Genomic DNA, 18,262 nt, shown 5'->3' with positions numbered 1-18,262 from the left:
TTTATGTTTATTATATGGTGTGTGTGTGTGTGTGTGTGTGTGTGTGTGTGTGTATGGGTGTGTGGGTTTTATATGTTGTAGGGCTTGAATTCTGGGCCTGGGCGCTATCCCTGAGCTCTTCAACTCAAGGCTAGCACCCTACCACTTTGAACCACAGCACCACTTCTGGTTATCTACTGGTTAATTGGAGATAAGAGAGTCTCAGACTTTTCTGACTTGATTGGTTTTAAACTGGTGTCCTCAGATCTCAGTTTCCTTAGTAGCTAGGATTACAGGTGTAAGCCACCAGCACCTGGCCTTTTTACCTCTTTATATAGGCTAAACATATGGGTTCCTCTCTGTTTTCTTATTCATGAATTACTCAAATAAACATCTTCATAAACATGTCTGTTTACCTACCTGAAAGTTTATACATATATATGAGCTGATGCATCCCAAAGTTAGTAGAAATTTCCTATTCAGATCTCTCCAGTTTGTTCTATAAAATGGCTTCACTAATTCACACATTGAATATGAGAACAAAAGATTCACATTTGTGCCATCTTTAAGGGCCACTGCGTTAGTCAGTGTTCTCATTTTTTTTTTGCCAATTTTAAGGGCATAAAATGTCATGCAAATTTTCAGTGTGTGTGTGTGTGTGTGTGTGTGTGTGTGTGTGTGTGTGAGCATGTGCTGGTTTGGTGGCTTGAATTCAGGACTTGGGTACTGTCTTTGAACTTTTTTGGTAAATACTATTTGAGTCATAGATCCACTTCCAACTTTTTGGTAGAAATAAAAGTCTCATGTATTTCCTTCCTGGGCTGTCTTTTAATCACATCTTCAGATGGCAGCCTCTTGAGTAGCAAGGAATTCAGATGTGAGTCACCAGTGCCCATCTTATATACATTCTTTGTTATGAATTAATACAAGACTATTTCCAGCATTTATTATATGTGCAGTTTTCTTCTTGAAATGTCTCATTTAAAATCTTCATCTATTTTTAATATTAGTATCCTTCTAGCTCTAAATTATTAAATTTTACCATATATATAGAAAATAATATCACAAACTAAAGATTTGCCAAACAAATTCCAAATGATTTGGCTATGAGAGGAGAATAAGAGGCAACCTAAAGTATTTTTAATTGCCCAGATTATAAAATAAAATAACCATTAACACGCACAGATTTGAGTAAAGGACAAACATGAATGAATGGGGAGAACAGATTAATTTAGGTAGAATTCCAAGTAACTTATTTAGGTATTGCCTTCTAAAGAGGATAATTACATTTCCTTAGGTTTGGGCTTCTCATAGTTAACTTCCTACAGTATGTAAAAGAGACTTCATAGGAGAAAAACCTGATGAAATACTATATCAGTATGCAATCAAAGTTAACCTCAAAGGATAGTGATAAATAATATTGTTGAACTGTGTCCTTGATGTTTGATGGGAATGACATTTTGTCATTGAAGTCTTCCTCTCTAAGGCACATTGACACCAGTAATCACAGAGCTGTATTCTATGAAACAATTGACCACTTCTTCACAAAACTGTTCAAGTCATTAAAAGTAAGAAAAGCCTAAGAAACTGTCACCATTTCCAAGATCCCAATGCCATATAATGATTAAAGGTAACATGCTGTCAGAGATGGGATCCAAGAACAGTAACAGAACTATAGATAAAAGTTAGAAGAATGCAGTCAAGAATTCAATGTGTATCTTACAAAATTAAGAAGAGAAAAGGATGAAGTGGGACCCATGGTTGAGAAGGTTGAAAGGGGTGAAGTGGATCAAGGTGCATTGTATTCAGAAACTGCTTTGTCAAATGGTACCTCCAATCATGCAACTACTTAGTGATGATAATTTAAAAAATGAACTAAGAAAATTTGAATAGAGTTGGCTTTAGCCAATGACCATTTATTAGTAAACATTCAATAATTGCAATAGCAGATAATATTCATAGAAGATTGCAAACACCACAGGAAACTAGCTGAAACATATGGAAACTCTAAATATTACTTTTGCAAGTTCCTGGTAAGTATAAAATTATTCTATGACTAAAAGTTTAATTTTATAATGCTGCTAGTATTTTCCTAACCTGCCTCTGTCTATTAATTTTGTCTATGATGATTTCCTTGTATAAGATAGCTCCTTCAACAAAGATAGTTTTAGTAAAGTGGACATACATAGGCAATGTCACAGAGTAAATTAATGTTAGGATGGAGGAACAGGACCTTGGAAATGAGTTCTAAATTTCTTTATTTCAAGATTGGGTTATTTTTGGACTTGTCATTGTATTTATTATGATTGCAAATAATGTCTTATTTTCTATTTTAGTAGCTTAATTTTTTTTTTTTTACAAAAAAACTCGTGTTTTCATTTCTTGGAGTTCATTTCATAAGCATCATTTTATATGGTCATATGCACATAGCTATTGAGCTCTTGTGATCCTCTCCTAAGTCTAACCTCTTTTGTTTTCACTGTATGAATGATTAGAGTGCTGTTTAATTAACCAGGTGCAAATGTAATGATCTGTCTTTTACTATCCATTGGATTAACTTGTAGAGTTTTAGACATATTCTAATTATTAAAAATGAGGGGAACCATGCAGAGCTACTTTTCTTTGTGTCTGGCTTTCTTGGCTTAATATAATTTTCTCCAAAACTTTCCATTTTCTTACAAATGGGGCAATGTCATTCTTTCTGCTGGAATCATAGAAGTCCATTGTGTATATGTATGTTAACTGCTGTTCTAAAAAATGCTACTCAATTTTGAATATTTCTCTTTCTAGGTCAAACTCAGGCCCTCCTGCATGTTAGGCAAAAGCTTTACCCCAGCCTTCAATGTCTTAGAAGTTCTATCATTTGTTTATTATTTTTCGTTTTCTTTAAAAATCACCAGCTAATTACACATATTGAACATTTACCTCGTCTTTTTATTCATATATTTTGTACTACTGGGGATTAAATTCAGGGCCTGTTACTAGTTAACAAGTACTCTACCACTTGAACCATCCCTCCAATCTATTCATACTTGCCTTGTGTTTCATACATAGAGTTTGCAATACTACTTCAAACAGTACAAACTCATCAGAAGTTTTGTACACTATTAATATTAAGAAGCAAGTTCAAAAAATGTTTCAATTGTTGTTACTTGGTTTTGGTTTGCTAATTTTTTGATTTGTGTTATTTTTACACTTGGAGATGGTCATCAGTAGCAGCAAGGAAAGAGAGATTTTATGTGATGTTAGAAGGTATCTTCAGTTCCTAAAGAGCTTTTTAAAACTTCACAAATGAATAATGAATATATCAAAAGGTTTTTTTGCTGTGTATATTGAGATGACTGTGTGACACTTGCCCTACAGTCCATTAGTGTGACAAATTGTTGTTACAATTTCTGATGTTGACTCTCCTTGCAGTCTTAAGATAAATCCTCTTTTTCATAACTTATTATTAAAAATGCATTGCTGAATCTGGTTATCTATGTTTAAGCAATGCTCAAAAAGGAAATTGGCTTATACATTCTTTTTCTCATAATGTCTTCATCAAGATTTTTTGTTTTGTTTTTGCCAGTCTTGGGGCTTGAACTCAGGGCCTGAGCACTGTCCCTGGCTTCTTTTTGCTCAAGGCTAGCACTCTGCCACTTTAGCCAAAGTGCCACTTCCAGCTTTTTTTTTATATATGTGGTGCTAAGGAATCAAATCCAGGGCTTCATGTATATGAGGCGAGCACTTTACCACTAGGTCATATTCCCAGCCCCTATCTTCATCAAGTTTTGATGCTGTGCTGGATTTCTTTTTTCTCACTCTTCTCCCTGCTGAGTCATGGTAAGTGACTTAATGGATTGCATCAGTGGACTCTGCCTGTGGCTTTTGGTATAATTTAGCCAATGATCTTATGGCAATAAGTAAGTTTTGAGTATTTATTCTTTCAATTATCTTTCAGTTCCATTACAAAGCTCAATGAATCGCTCCCCAAAGGTCCTAGGTCTATTCTTGATTTAGGCAATTTTTCTTTTTTCTTTCAAATTTCACTTTGAGAACAAAGAGCTTCACTGTTTTTTTTTTTCTATTGTTAATTCTTGGTACAAAACTATCTGTGCTGGTTTGATTAAATTCAGCCCACACTATTGAAAAGAGTCCTCCACACATGCCAGGGAAAATGTGTTGGTCACTGCTGTCTGATATACATGTTAAAGTTACACTTACTTTAGAAATGAATTGCATATTTTTTCTTGCCTTCTAAAAGATATATATTTTGTGAAATTAACATATCCTTTCAGAGTTTGGTAGAACTTCCCTATGTAAACATCTATTTTAGAGGCCATTACTAATTTGTACAAATTTTCTGTTTTGTGTCAATACTGCTTCTTTATCTAGAATTTCATTTTAGTGGTTCTTAGTAATTTGTAATGTTTTCATGTAAGATTTGGATATTCTTTCACAGCTATAATACCTTTCTCTTATATTTAATACTTCATATATTCTTTCTTTTTGAAAAGTTTGGAGAAAGTTTATCTCTAACAATTTCCTTTCTAATAAGATCTTACTTTAAAAATCAACTTCTGGTTTTTTTGTTGTTTTTACTTTATATTTTGGCTTTATCTTTGTCATTAGATTCACCCATTACTTTTGCAACTTCATTCTTCATCTACACATGGTGAAATGATTGCGTTTACATTCTAAGATTTTGGAATATGAAATAAAAAGATATGCTGTGGATAGACATATTTTTGTATTTTCCAGAGTGATTAAAACCTCTAACACAGTATTGGCAATATAGATGTTATAGATTGATTTTCATTTTTTTATTTTATAATCCTTGATTTTTAATGCTTTAATTGACAGCACACAATTGAGAGAAGCTACAAAAAGTATTCATATATTTCAGGACAACCTGAAGATCACCAATTTAATCTGTATGTCTGTTGCAGTCATAACTTATGTGCATCTTTGTGTCTCCTCACCTCATCCCTCTTTCCAGTTCTGTTCCAGTTTAGCCTCCACCATACCAATAGGCTCTGAGAAGATTCTCAGAGACTTGATGAGTCTGAATTCTGTATATTCTTACATATAAGAAAAAAGAAAGAAAGAAACTAAGGTCTTGTTATTTGAGAATAACACATAACTTTCAAGATATCATATAGAAAAGAACTTTGTTCTTCAAGGGGAATGGTAAATAGAAGTTTCATGAAGAGATGGTAGAAATGTAAGCTGTTAACAAAGTGATTTTGAACTGAACTTAGAGATACCCATTCAAAGAAAGTATCTGAATTAAATAATGTCCAATACTATATAAACACAAATTAAAGACATCAATTGTTTGACTAATCTAAGTTACATTTAAGTCTCAATTAAAAATTTAAAAATTGCTAGGAACAAAGAGTAACAGTAAAGGAAATAAAAATTACTCAAAGATTCATAAAGAAACTATCCATTGAAAAAGATAAGAATATTTAAAATATCTTATCTACCATCTTACCTTTCCTATGCATACTCTATTGTTTTACAAAATGAATGCCTAAAATGGTCCTCTGTAAACAGGTAATACAAAATTTTTAGAATTGAGAAAAACTCATATTCTTCTTTATAATAATTCTATGCTGAATTTATCACAAAAATAATGCAACTAACATTAGAATTCGTTTCTGTGGCAAATAACATTTTAAAAATAACTGATAATGACTGAAACATTGTACTGTTGAAACATTGACAGTGAGAGATATCATGGACACCAAGGACATCAGCAGATTTTAAAAGTATCATATAATTTTCCAAATATTCTTATTAGTAGCATTTTGTACAAATTAATTTTTCTTAGATAATTTTAGTGATGGAATTTAACAGTTACACAAGAAATTAGCTAAAACTACATCATCTTTATCAGAAAATAGACAAGAGAGTACTTCCTAACTTATAAGGACAAACATTATCCTAGTACCAAAATCAAATTAAGATACTATAAGAAAGGAAAACTACAAAATAGTTTATAATGAAGAGAAAGACAAAAATCCTAAACAGATATAAAAACTATGACATGGATATGATTTAAATGTGTCACTCATATATTTATCTGCTTGAGAGCTTGGGTCCCAACATGAGGTTGATGTAAAATCTTCAGACTGATGGGGTTGAATGAAAAATACTTAGCTCTTTGGGGGTGTGGTCTTAGAAGGGATGAAGGTATTTCTCAAAGGAATTTAATGAGAATGAGTTGTTACAAAAATGTTAATTGTGACTCTGATCTCTTATCTCCCCCTGTATTATTTCCCTCTAGCACAAGCTTCCACCAGGACTTCTATCAAATTGTGATAGAGAAGATCCCCACCAGAGCAATATTCACATTTTACTAATTTTGTATGATAAATGCTAACTGGTAAATCTCCAAAAAATGAAAAATAATTTTCATGTTTACCATAATTATTTTTTAAATATGAGAACACAGTTCTCTTACTATGAACAGGATAATGCATGAGGATAAAATGGCATTTATTTATTTAGGGAAATTGGGATTTTAGAGATGAAGGACTTATTTTACATTTTGGAAATTAGCTTTATTACAGGAATAAAGATTCAGGTAATATAAAGTTTAGCTCAGAAGAAATCTAATAAAACTCCATATAAAAACAAATTAAATTGGAATTTATTGACATTACAGTATTCTAAACTGTATGACGGGAGGATATACTTTAAAAATCTAGCCAGGATGAAAGACTAACATTCATGTGAAGCAAAGAGGTATGCTAAAGCCATGACTATGACTGTCTATGAAAAGTGGCATAACCTCCTTGTGTATAATAAAGTCACAAATTATTGATACATACAAAAGAAAAATAAGGAGCCTGATGTTTTGTAAATTCAAAGGTTTAGTGTGTATAACAAACTGTCACACTAAGAAGTATATTAACTATAACATGAGCACACTGAACATCATTTTTTTAAAAGCTACTGTGCTCTGACCTCCATTACAAGCTAGGAATATACATATGAAGAAGGGTTTCTGCAGATGTGTAGGAATTGACACTCTAGAGATAGAGAAAGATAAATATGATATGAAACAACTTGATGAGTGCTTTTGTAAGGCCATGAATAAAGTCTTTACACAACTTCAGGGATGAAATTTGATTCTTCCTAAAAGAGTTGCTAGAATTGCCACAGAGAAAGGCTAGATGAATAGCAGTAATGAGGAGGACCGATTAGCTCTTTACCAACTGTAAAGAAATACAGCTAGGTCACAAGTGATAAAAGATGACTTTAACCATTACAAACACATTTTTTTTAAAAAGACAAATAAATATATAAATGGGATTTTCATTCCTGTAAGTTTTACAGTTGTAGTCAACTTACAAAGAAAGTACACAGAACAACATAACATTGTTCCCCTGTAATTATATTCCACTTTCTCTTAATCAAGGTTATAAAAATAAGTACTGAATATAAAGATATTGACAATAATACATCATTTCCTTTTTCCATTCTGGTTTAATTACAAAGCTGACTTCTCCATTTTCCCTAAGGTGTCATTGCCTTTTTCTATTTTCCCACCACTGTGTGTGTGTGTGTGTGTGTGTGTGTGTGTGTGTGTGTGTGTGATTGATTACTTTCTAATCAGAGAATTCACAGAGACAAAAGTTTGTTTTTTATATGACACCCTGAAGAGCTGTTTTACCCTCTGAGGAATCCTTTCTTGGCATTGGTACCTCTTGACATAAAGCCTTATTAATAATTTAGTTTCAAAGCATTCTACTTTCCAAGGAACATTTGCATTCTAAGCAATGTTAGAGTAAAAATTCTCCATAAAGATAAAATTTAGGCATCTATAGAATACAAGAGAGGAAATTCCTTAGGAGAAAAAGGAATTCTATACTAGCTCTGTTCTGCACTAAATTGAAAACAGTCACTGGTACTTTTTTATGTAATTCAAACTTGAAATTCAAAGTCTCTCTAATTTATACTAATCTTTCATTCATTTAATTTATCAGTTTAAAATCCTAAATGGAATAAGAATAAATTACTTTTATTTATCAAGAATTTTGTTAGAAAACATTTTTCACTGACCTGATCTTGCCTTTAAAGCCTTCATTGGTTTTGCTTATCCCTACTTCAGAGATGGCAACACTGAGGTTTTGTGGGGAATTCAGTGGTGGTTGTGCTCCAGGCAATGGAAAATACAGGCTCTGCACTATCCCCTGCATTGCCTTCACTAACTCTGCATTGCTCTGTTCCTTGTTCCCCTTACATGTTTCTTACCTACAATTGCAAGGGCCCAACCATAGAGAAATGATACAGTATATGTGAATCTACACATATGAATTCTTTGAATCACATGTGTTGTAGGTGCAGAAGATTCAAGACTATAACCCCAGAAACAGCTGTAGAAACTCTCTTGGGTGATTATGCATATCAGAACAGGACAGAAAAGGATGAACACTAACTGATCAGGTATGACCACAGGTAAAAAACAGATCAAAATGAATCAGATCTCTAGTCCTTCCTTCTACCTGTAATAGATCTACCTTCTGCGCTCCAGGCCACTGCAGTGAGAGCCACTTTTTTTTTCAGTTATCTTTAAGTAGATGTACAGAGGAGTTGCCATTTAACCAAGAATGAATCTTGATGAATCTTGATCAGTGTCACCTCCTTCAGCATTATCACTCATCTCTCCCCTGCCTACTGCGTCCCCCCTCTTCTTCATTTTGTAGACTATACCTTAGATTCATGTCTGCATCTGCCCTCTTACTTCTCTTCATTCATCTGCCCTTTTCCTCTTTCTCATTTTTTATTTTGATGACTTTAACTTACCTATCTAAGGAATTACAGTAGTTGAGTTCTTCCTTGAGTCTACCAAATTTCAGTTAGTACATTTGTATAAACAATCATACTACTCAGCTTATTTACTTGTAAGTTTATAAAGTAAATCTAGCATCTACATGTAAGGGAAAACATGCATCTTTTATCTCTCTGTCCCTGACTTACTTCAGTTAATTTTTTCCAGTCCTTTCTATTTCTTTACAAATAGTACAACATCATTCTTTCTAATGGATGAGTAGAATTCCATTGTGTATATTTATTGATTGAGGAAAGTTTTTGCTTGAGAAAAAAATGAAACCAGATAAAAGATAAATGTTACTAAATGTTTAATAAAGTATAGTTATTATCATTTTCATTTGAGTTTTTTTTACTATTCATGAGGGTTGCTTCATTTTTTCATGTTACTAACTTGAATTTGCAGATTCCTAGCCATCCATTCTCACTAGAAGAAGTAGAGGATTAGGTTCCTACAAGCCTCCTATTAGCATTTTTTTTGTCAACACAACACTAGGTAACTTTCTTTTATGTATGTTTCCATTTAAATAGCTAAATTAAGATATGTTGGTGATGTGTGAATATTCAATTAATTGCAAGGGACACCGCAACCTTGCACAAAGCTTTTCTGTCTTTTATATTGTGTATATGAGTTACATCACAGAAGATAGTAGGTTGCCCTTCTGTTGGGAGCCATTTTTAATAGAAAAATCACACAAAAAATCACAAATAATGCAAAAAGCATGGCACTATATAGATGAGGAGACACATACTTGCTTATAGGAGGAGAGCTGATAAAGGAGGTGGAAGACTTCCTTATTTGAGCTCAGCTGAGATTCTAGTAATTCAATTTTGTTCGCAACTCTGCACATGCTGGAAAATGGTGTTAATCACAAAGTTATTGTGGTTTGGAGGTGAATTGGAAGTTTGGTAAGTAATTGACTTTGTGAGCATGGAATTCTGAATCATGAGCAGTGAATGATGAACAGTGACTATGTCTTAGTTAAGAATTTATAGTCTGTTATCTCAAAGACTGGCTTCATTATTCACAACCTGGTTGTCTTAGACGTCTTAGATTTTAATAAGTATTGAGACAACTGTATGTAAAGTGCCTACTGGGTTCATCTCAAATGACCAGAAATGCATCCCACTAATGCAAAGAAAACTCTGTAACATAATTAGAATTTTCTTTTACTTTCTAGTGGCACTGGTATTTAAATTTATACTGCTAAAACCACACATTGAGCATTTTTAAGGTGTTTCTGTTTGTTTGCTTGCTTTTCAGATAAGACCTTGTGGTTTTAACCAAGGCCAGGCACAGTTTGAGATCCTCCTACCTTCTCTTACAGTGTAGCTAGGATTACAGTAGAACGTTGAACTATCATTACATGGTAATTTTATTTGCCTTGGATTAATCCAGAATCTGATCTCAATGCTGAGAAGTTAATGCACAGAAACATGATCTAAAATTTCACTTACTATACTTTAAATGGTTTATATTTTAAACAAACCTTAGCTTTTGTTTTTAAATACTAAAAGACATTTTCAGTCTTGACCATTCAAATGTAGGTCATGTGTCTAACTATGAGAAACAGGAAAATAAAGAATATTTTGGTTATTAACCACAACATTCCTGCTCAATAACAGTGCTGCATAATTGATTGAGGAGCACTTCAATTATACCTTACTTTATTTCAATTAGATTTATTAAAAATTCTGCCAAATAATCACATAATGAATGATGAAAAGTTACCAAATCAAAGAGAGAGCAAATGAACATGGTGTTTAGAAAAAAAAAACAAAAAAACAAACTTTTAACTTTACTTAGCCTTACATAATGATAGAATTCTGAATTTTTAACAAAGTAGCATGAAAACCTCAGAGACTGGCAGGAGAAGATCTGCAGAGCCCATTGATTTCAATAAGGAGGGTGAAGAGAGGGTGAACGTCAAGGCAAATCAACTCTACAGGCAAGAAATAAGATCTAGTTCTATTCTGTGCAGTTTGATGGGTACTGTTTGGAAGCATGATTCACTTCTTGTATAAACCTGTGGCCTGAACCAAAGGAATGCCATCATTCGGGTCAATAAGTCCCCTAGATTGCTACAACCTCTCTTCTTGCATATTTCACAGTTCATTATGCTCCATAGACATATCATGGGGATTCATCTCAATCACATTACAAAAACATTTGGAGACTGCAAGTGATTTACTTTTCAAAGACCCATTGGTCCATCACTTGGCTTTAATAGAAATACACAATTATGGCTGATAATGCCATCTAACACACCATGATCCAGAGTTTCAATCTGACGCCCTTTGATGCTTATATCTGCCATCATCCACAAGGCGAATCTGATGCCAAGCTTGGTCATGCAGAGAATGTAAATTTAAAGAGCCATTTTCATTTATAACAAACAGACCCAGCTGGGAACACAGCTGTTAAATGGGAAGGAAAAGCAAAAATTTTTGCTACCTGGGAAGGTCTAATTATAAAACTACCCAGACCAACTTTCAAAATTGATCAGTCAACTAGCCAACCATCAATGTGAATATACCTTAAATAGAAGGAGAAAAAAGATGAAATTATCTGGATCAGAGAAGATAAAAATGCTTTCTAACACACTGGAACCTGTACATCTTAGATGGCACTGATTTTTTATTTATTATCTTTAAGTATTTGTACAAAAACATTTCTTTTAAACATGTCAATTTATGAGTACAATGCATCCTGATCACTATCTTCAGGTAGTATAAACTTTTACCTTTTAATGCTATTAATTTTGTTTCCTCATTTCCATATGCAGACTTAAAACATAAGTTTTGAATAACCTAGACTAAAAGAAATGTAAATTATAGCTCTTTTACACTTCTATTCTAGTGTTTCCTAGCAAACAAGAAACAATAACACATTAGCAAATATAATGGATTAAAAAAATCTACAAATTTACATATCATAGTAAAATTTCTTTTTTTTTTTTTTTTTTTTTTTTTTTTTTTGCCAGTCCTGGGCCTTGGACTCAGGGCCTGAGCACTGTCCCTGGCTTCTTCCCGCTCAAGGCTAGCACTCTGCCATTTGAGCCACAGCGCCACTTCTGGCCGTTTTCTGTATATGTGGTGCTGGGGAATCGAACCTAGGGCCTCATGTATCCGAGGCAGGCACTCTTGCCACTAGGCTATATCCCCAGCCCCAGTAAAATTTCTTTTAGTGAACAGGGATAAAGTACTTACATATAAAGTGTGAGAGCTTCTCTAATATTTTAACAAGTTATGACATTTCATATTTCATGATGACATATTGTTCTTGCTTGTCCTTCTTAAAAAAAAATAAAGTTGACCTTGTATAAGAAAGAAATCTTTGATCTACATGAGTTGATTCAATTTCTTTCTGCTTGATATTTATCCATTGTGCATCCCAGACATTTCTATACACCAATTCAGAGACCTGCAGATTGCAGAAAGGTCAAAGAAAGAAGCTACATAGTATTTTATTCTCTCAATCCTCTACCTTTGAAATGTAGTCTTATTAATGTCCTGAAGCACATCTAGTATTCATAAGACACGTGCATTTCAAATATTTTTTCACTGTCCAAAAGGTTTACATTTTGATCTCCAAATGCAGTGTTAGTACACTATAGAGTAGGTGCTTCATAGACACTAATTAGATTTGACTGTGGAATCAGTTCATTTTCTGATTTCTTCCATTCCATTTAATCCATGCAGATGTATCTAACCCCAAATTAAGTTGTGCATCATTGTGGTGGCCAAATTTTAAAAACTATAGTGTTTAATAGTATAGATTGAATTTAATTTGTTATATTTCTTTCTATTTACCTAATTATTTAATTTCTTTGCAATGGAGAAAAAGATTTCATAATATTACTAAACTCTCAGGGTTTTTATGGCTATATAAGGTTCTATAACAAAGTTGTGTTAGGGTTTTATCTAATAAATGTCTGTGGAACTGAAGCAAAAAAATACAATTCTGTTCAGTATTCAAATGTGGACAACTTATTTTTCCATTTTTACAGCATATTGTCATAAGGTCATTGTTAATTCCTTCTTCTTTATTCTTCTGTGTTTGTATTTAAACATGGCATCTTTCCAGTGAGGTTATATCTTCGGGCTATATAATTCTCTCTGATTTATAGTGGTAATTAATATTCAAATTATGTCATCTAAACATATTAATTAATAAAACAGTATTTCCAAAAGATCTTACATGGTACTCTTCAAAGAAACGTCATCAAGAAATCTAAATAGGAAAAATTATATTACTAATAATTTGAATTTCTGAAGTGCTTATTAAGTGTTTGGTACTGTTGTAGACTATATTACATCCTCTCTCTTTATAATCTTTTCAATGAGCACAGTAATTCCAAAGAAGGCAATAGGTGGGAAATATAATCGATCATTCTTATTAAAGTAACTTCTTAAAACGGTAATTTGCTATCTCTCAGGAATGATTTGTCTTGGGGTACTTGTGGGTGAGTTTGATACCTATTCAAGATGAGATTACTCTAAAACAGAGTTTGCTAACTTCAAAATTGTATGATAAAGAAAGATGTATGTCAGATCTTTCATCACCGTGACAAAATATCTGAGAGCTATGACGTAAGAGAGAAAGAATTTGTTATGAACTCATGAGATCACAGTGTTCAGTCCTCAGTCCTTGTCATCATTGACTCATGGTCAAGCAGAACATCACAGTGGTGAAAACATGGGACCAGAGCTGAGCACTGGGAGACAGACATTGAGAAAAGGAGTGGAGGGACTTGTGACCTACTTCAATGTAGCCCCACTTCCTGCTTTTCAACGTCTTTCAATGTGATATCATATTATGAATTCATCAAGGGATAAATCCATTCATCAAGCCAAAGCTTTCAGGGTCTGATCACTTGCCAAAAGCCAACTAGCTGCATGTAAGACCCCTATACATTCATCCAGGGCAACATTTCATGTTGAAGTCCTATGGAAAGATGTAAATTTATTAGTGAATCCAGTAGAAGATTGTCCAACAATGTGAAGGATGGGCTTTTCTCACAATTGCATCCATAGCTTTTATGCTATTTAAAGAAAGATCTCAGGTTACTAGCCACCATCAATCATCTTTTTCAGATCTTGTTCCTACGTGTCTGAGAATGTAAGAAATTCAAAGAAATTCAAAACATGTTTCAAAAGACTTTAGTGTTGGTGGTGGTGATCAAACCCAGGACGTTGCACATAATAGCCAGCTACTGTGCCATTAAGCTACTAACAATGTCTCGCCATCATTCTTCCTTTCTCTGTATCTCTGTTGCCTGTGTCTCCCAGGATCCATCCCCAAAGACACTACTAACAGAAGATTTTTTTTTTTTAAATCTCACGTCTTCTGGAAAATCAAACCAAAACCCTAAGGGATGTTATAGTGTGTAGAGGCTAATCTAAACAAGATAAAATTTAATAGTTCTCTTTGAAATTGTGTTACTGTTTTAAAATTTTTTGGGATAGTTAGGTATAAAATACCACAAAGCCACGGAGGTTTAGCACAGTAAATCATTGCTCAAAAATGATTATAAAAATGATTATAATTCTAGTTGCTTAAAATAATACAAATTTCTGCTAATATAGGTCAAAATACAGAGTATTTACTGACTTCAATAAATACAAGCTTTTATAGTTAGGGAAGTCAGAAGTCTAAAATGGAACAACAGGACTACAATCCTTTTGGATCGAGGTTTTAAAAGAGATCTTTTTTTTTTTCTTTCCCTATCTCAGTTTCTAGAGGATTGCATATACTTTGGTTCTTGAGCCATATCATGTTGATTTCATGTACATCATCACTTTTCCTATCCTCTGCTTCCCTGTTATAAAGACTCTTCAGATTACATTGGGCTCAAGGACATAACTCAAGGTCGTCTCTTAAGTTTAGTCTCTAATTCAACCACATCTGCAAAATCTCTTTTAAAGGAAAGGTCACCTCTTCAGGGAATTCATAAGCCAGCATCTTTTAGAGGGTCTTGATCCTACTGAGGACAGGGTTCTTAATTTACTACAAATTTAAGAAAAGCAGTTGAATTAATAAAGTTACTTAAAAGGATCTTAGAAGTGAACAATTCTGCTTGAAGGACACAGCTCTTCATATAGATGCATTTTTTTAGTGCACAATATAGATAGATAGAGCCTCCTCTCGTTATTTTGACACTTGGGAATTTGGCATTTATAACCAGATGGTCCTAGTGAAGACATTGATTAATATTTTCAGGGATATACAATTCCCTTAGCTGTTTAGGGTGGCTGATCTTTGTGGCCCTATCTGTTGCAATCTGACCACAAAATGCAAGATCAAAGGATTGTCGTTGTTCCTTGGATTAGCCTTCAAATCAATGTGCTCAGTCAGTTCTCTCTCTCCTGTGGCTCCCTCCATTCTACCAACAACAAAGTGTGTAGTCCCTATGATTTACCCACCCCAGAGTGCACTAGCACACCTGAACTGCCGTGAGTAGCTGCTTAGCTACTTTGGAATTTGTGTGTTAGGATCAGTGAAAAGAAAGCTGTTCTGAGACTTGTCTTAGCAGGCACATACAATTTTGACAGGATACAGTGAATGAAATTCAGGATGAAATATGACCCTTTTGGTCATATTTACAGATTAACAAGAAATTCAGCTAGATAAGAACCTCATTCATATTTTCAGTGCTCCTGAGATGAAATTTAGTTATATCATATATGAGTTGTAGCTATTAGGCTGTGATTTTATCCCTTTGGCTTTGTTGTGTTTATGGATCTAAGTTACTTGAAATATAAATGTGCTAAAATTTATTCCTCTGAAGAAACTTAATATCATTGCTGCTAGAAACCTTACCTGCTGTGTTTGTAATGGGTTTGTTGACCACCCATGGTAGGTTCATTATGATAAACTGATAAAATGTGAACTGCTTGGTACATACATGAGAACCAATGCTGAACAATGACACTTCCTACTTTCTTAACAAATGTTTGCATATGCAATAATAGCTCACTTGCTAAAGAAAAGCTCATGGCTTATAAAAAGAAAGCCTCTTTTCTCTTCCTTTCCTCTCTTATCTTTCCTTTAATTGCTTTGGCTTCTTCTCTTCTTCCTTTTTCCTTTCTTTTTTTCTTTTTTTTTTTTTTCTGTACCAGTGCTGGAGTTTGAGCTTAAGACCTGGCACTGTCCTTGAGCTCTTTTGTTCAAGGCTGGTGCTTGACCAGTTGAGCCACAGCTCCACTTCTGGCTTTCTTTGGTGATTAATTAGAGACAGACTTTCATGCCTAAGTCAAGATCTAACTGTGATCCTCAGGTCTTAGCCTCTCCAATCACTACAATTACAAGCCTGAGCCATAGGATCTAGAATAAGCCTATGATTGACATTTCTAGTTACATTCGTTTTGAAGATATTTAGACCTCTTAAGTAAATTCTCTAAGTTGAAAAAAATGCTTAACTGCAATTGCACCAAGTATAGATACCCCTCAATTTACCACTGTGTTACATCTCTATAAATGATTGAAATTTTAAAATATCCTAAACAACAAAAGAAAAAAAGGGATTTAATCCAGCTTTCCTATCAAACATCATAGCTTAGCAATATAAAACACTGCAATTGTTGACTGACCTGATCACTAGGTGGGATGGGCATTATAGCTTACTGATAGTAACCTAAGCCACAACATAGTTTCCTACCACATATCCCAAGTCTCACAAGCAGTAAAAATTCAAAATCTGAAGTATGGTTCCATTAAACATGTGTAGCTTTTGTACCATTATAATATTGAAGAATCCTAAATTGAATCATGGTTTCAGTCAGAGACAATCTTTAGATGCTATTTCTCCAGTGAGTCAACTTTAAAGAGGCTTTCAAGGAGAATATTTCATTGTAACACTGACAATTGAGAACTTTGTCACAGACTAAAAATCTATGTATGTGAGAGTTGGCAAAATGGAGTCTCATAGCTCTTACTGAGAGGGTGGTATTTGGTTTCACAGTAAAATATGTCTAAGTTTAACAGTGGTTTTGTTAAACTGTCTTCTTAGACCACAATAGGATTTGGCAATGCTGAGCTTCAACTCCTGTAACCCAGCAATTAGATCAAAGAACAGATGGGCATCTCACTTTGCCATCCTATAGACTTCTGTATGGCCCATCCCACTATTTAAGTTTAATTCCTAGCCTCCTATAAGGCATTTTATTTTTTATCTAATACCTATGTCTTACACATTTTGAAATTGCATTATTTAACAATTTTGTAATTTATCAGAGTCAAAACAAATGGCATATCCCTCTAATTTTGCAAAATAAAAATTATCAACCATGTCTTTTGTAGAGTTCTCTAAACTCAATAAAGGGTCAGAAATGTGGCTCAGTGGTAGAAGGCTTGGCCCAAATGTCTGAGGCCCAGCTTTCTACCTCCAGCATAGCCAACAAACAAAATCCAAATGAAGACCTATCTCCTACCTAACTCCCTTTCATACTTAATGGTAAGAAAATAAAAGAAGCAAGGGTTCCAAGACTCTATATCTGTTTATGGATATTTAAAACATAAAAGGGATAAAAAAAAGATTATGCTTCACATAATTTCATAATGCTGCTATGGTAAAAAAGAACAACTGTTAAATGATAGTAAGCAGGCTTTTGTTTTTAATGGAACAATGAAAGAAACAGCTTGTGAAAAAGAACAACAACAAAAACAAGGCTATGTTCAGATTTAAAAAGAATCATTTCATCATATGACACTGATGGTGTAAGTTAAGTAGATCTTATTTTGACTGTACATTATAGTTTACTCATAGTTCACAGCACCTTTCTATATTGTTTGCCCTAGTAAAATAGAATGGCTTTTAGGAAGTACAGGGAAAACTTGAGCACAGATGACCTAATGGTCACCTGTGAGTATAAATTGAGCTAAATATCTCTACCTAACCTCTAACTTCTATAGATTGTAATCATTTTTATAACTTGATTTAGACATGCAGTTTTCAAAGATAACTTGTGATTACTAACCCCAGTGTTACATGAAATCAACCATCAGCTTTCTGTACCTATACCCATCACTTGAGAAAACTAGAAAAATTAATACCTGATTCACATAATTGGGAAGGCTGTACTATAAATTTTAATTTGGGCTGGGCACTGGTGGCTCACATTTGTAATCTTAGCTACTCAGGAGGCTGAAATCTGAGGATCAAGGTTCAAAGCCAACCTAGGCAGGGAAATCTGTGATACTCTTATGTCCAGTTAACAACCAGAAAACCAGAAGTGGTGCTGCAGCTTATGTGGTAGTGCTCTAGCCTTGAGCTGATTTGCTCAGGGACATCACCCTGGCCTAGAGTTCAATCCCCATGACTCAAAAAAAGTTAATTTGCACTGCTTTTATGTATTCTGAAGTTTAATACCTTTTCTCTTTTTAAAACTATTATCTTAGCTTTGACTTCACACAGCACCAATGTTCATGCCCTATGTTCCACTGATAAGAGGCAATGTA

The sequence above is a fragment of the Perognathus longimembris genome, chromosome 16, assembly GCF_023159225.1.
Source record: "Perognathus longimembris pacificus isolate PPM17 chromosome 16, ASM2315922v1, whole genome shotgun sequence".
Classification (NCBI taxonomy): Eukaryota; Metazoa; Chordata; class Mammalia; order Rodentia; family Heteromyidae; genus Perognathus; species Perognathus longimembris.
The sequence above is the reverse complement of the archived record's forward strand: the minus strand, read 5'-3'. Positions refer to the sequence as shown.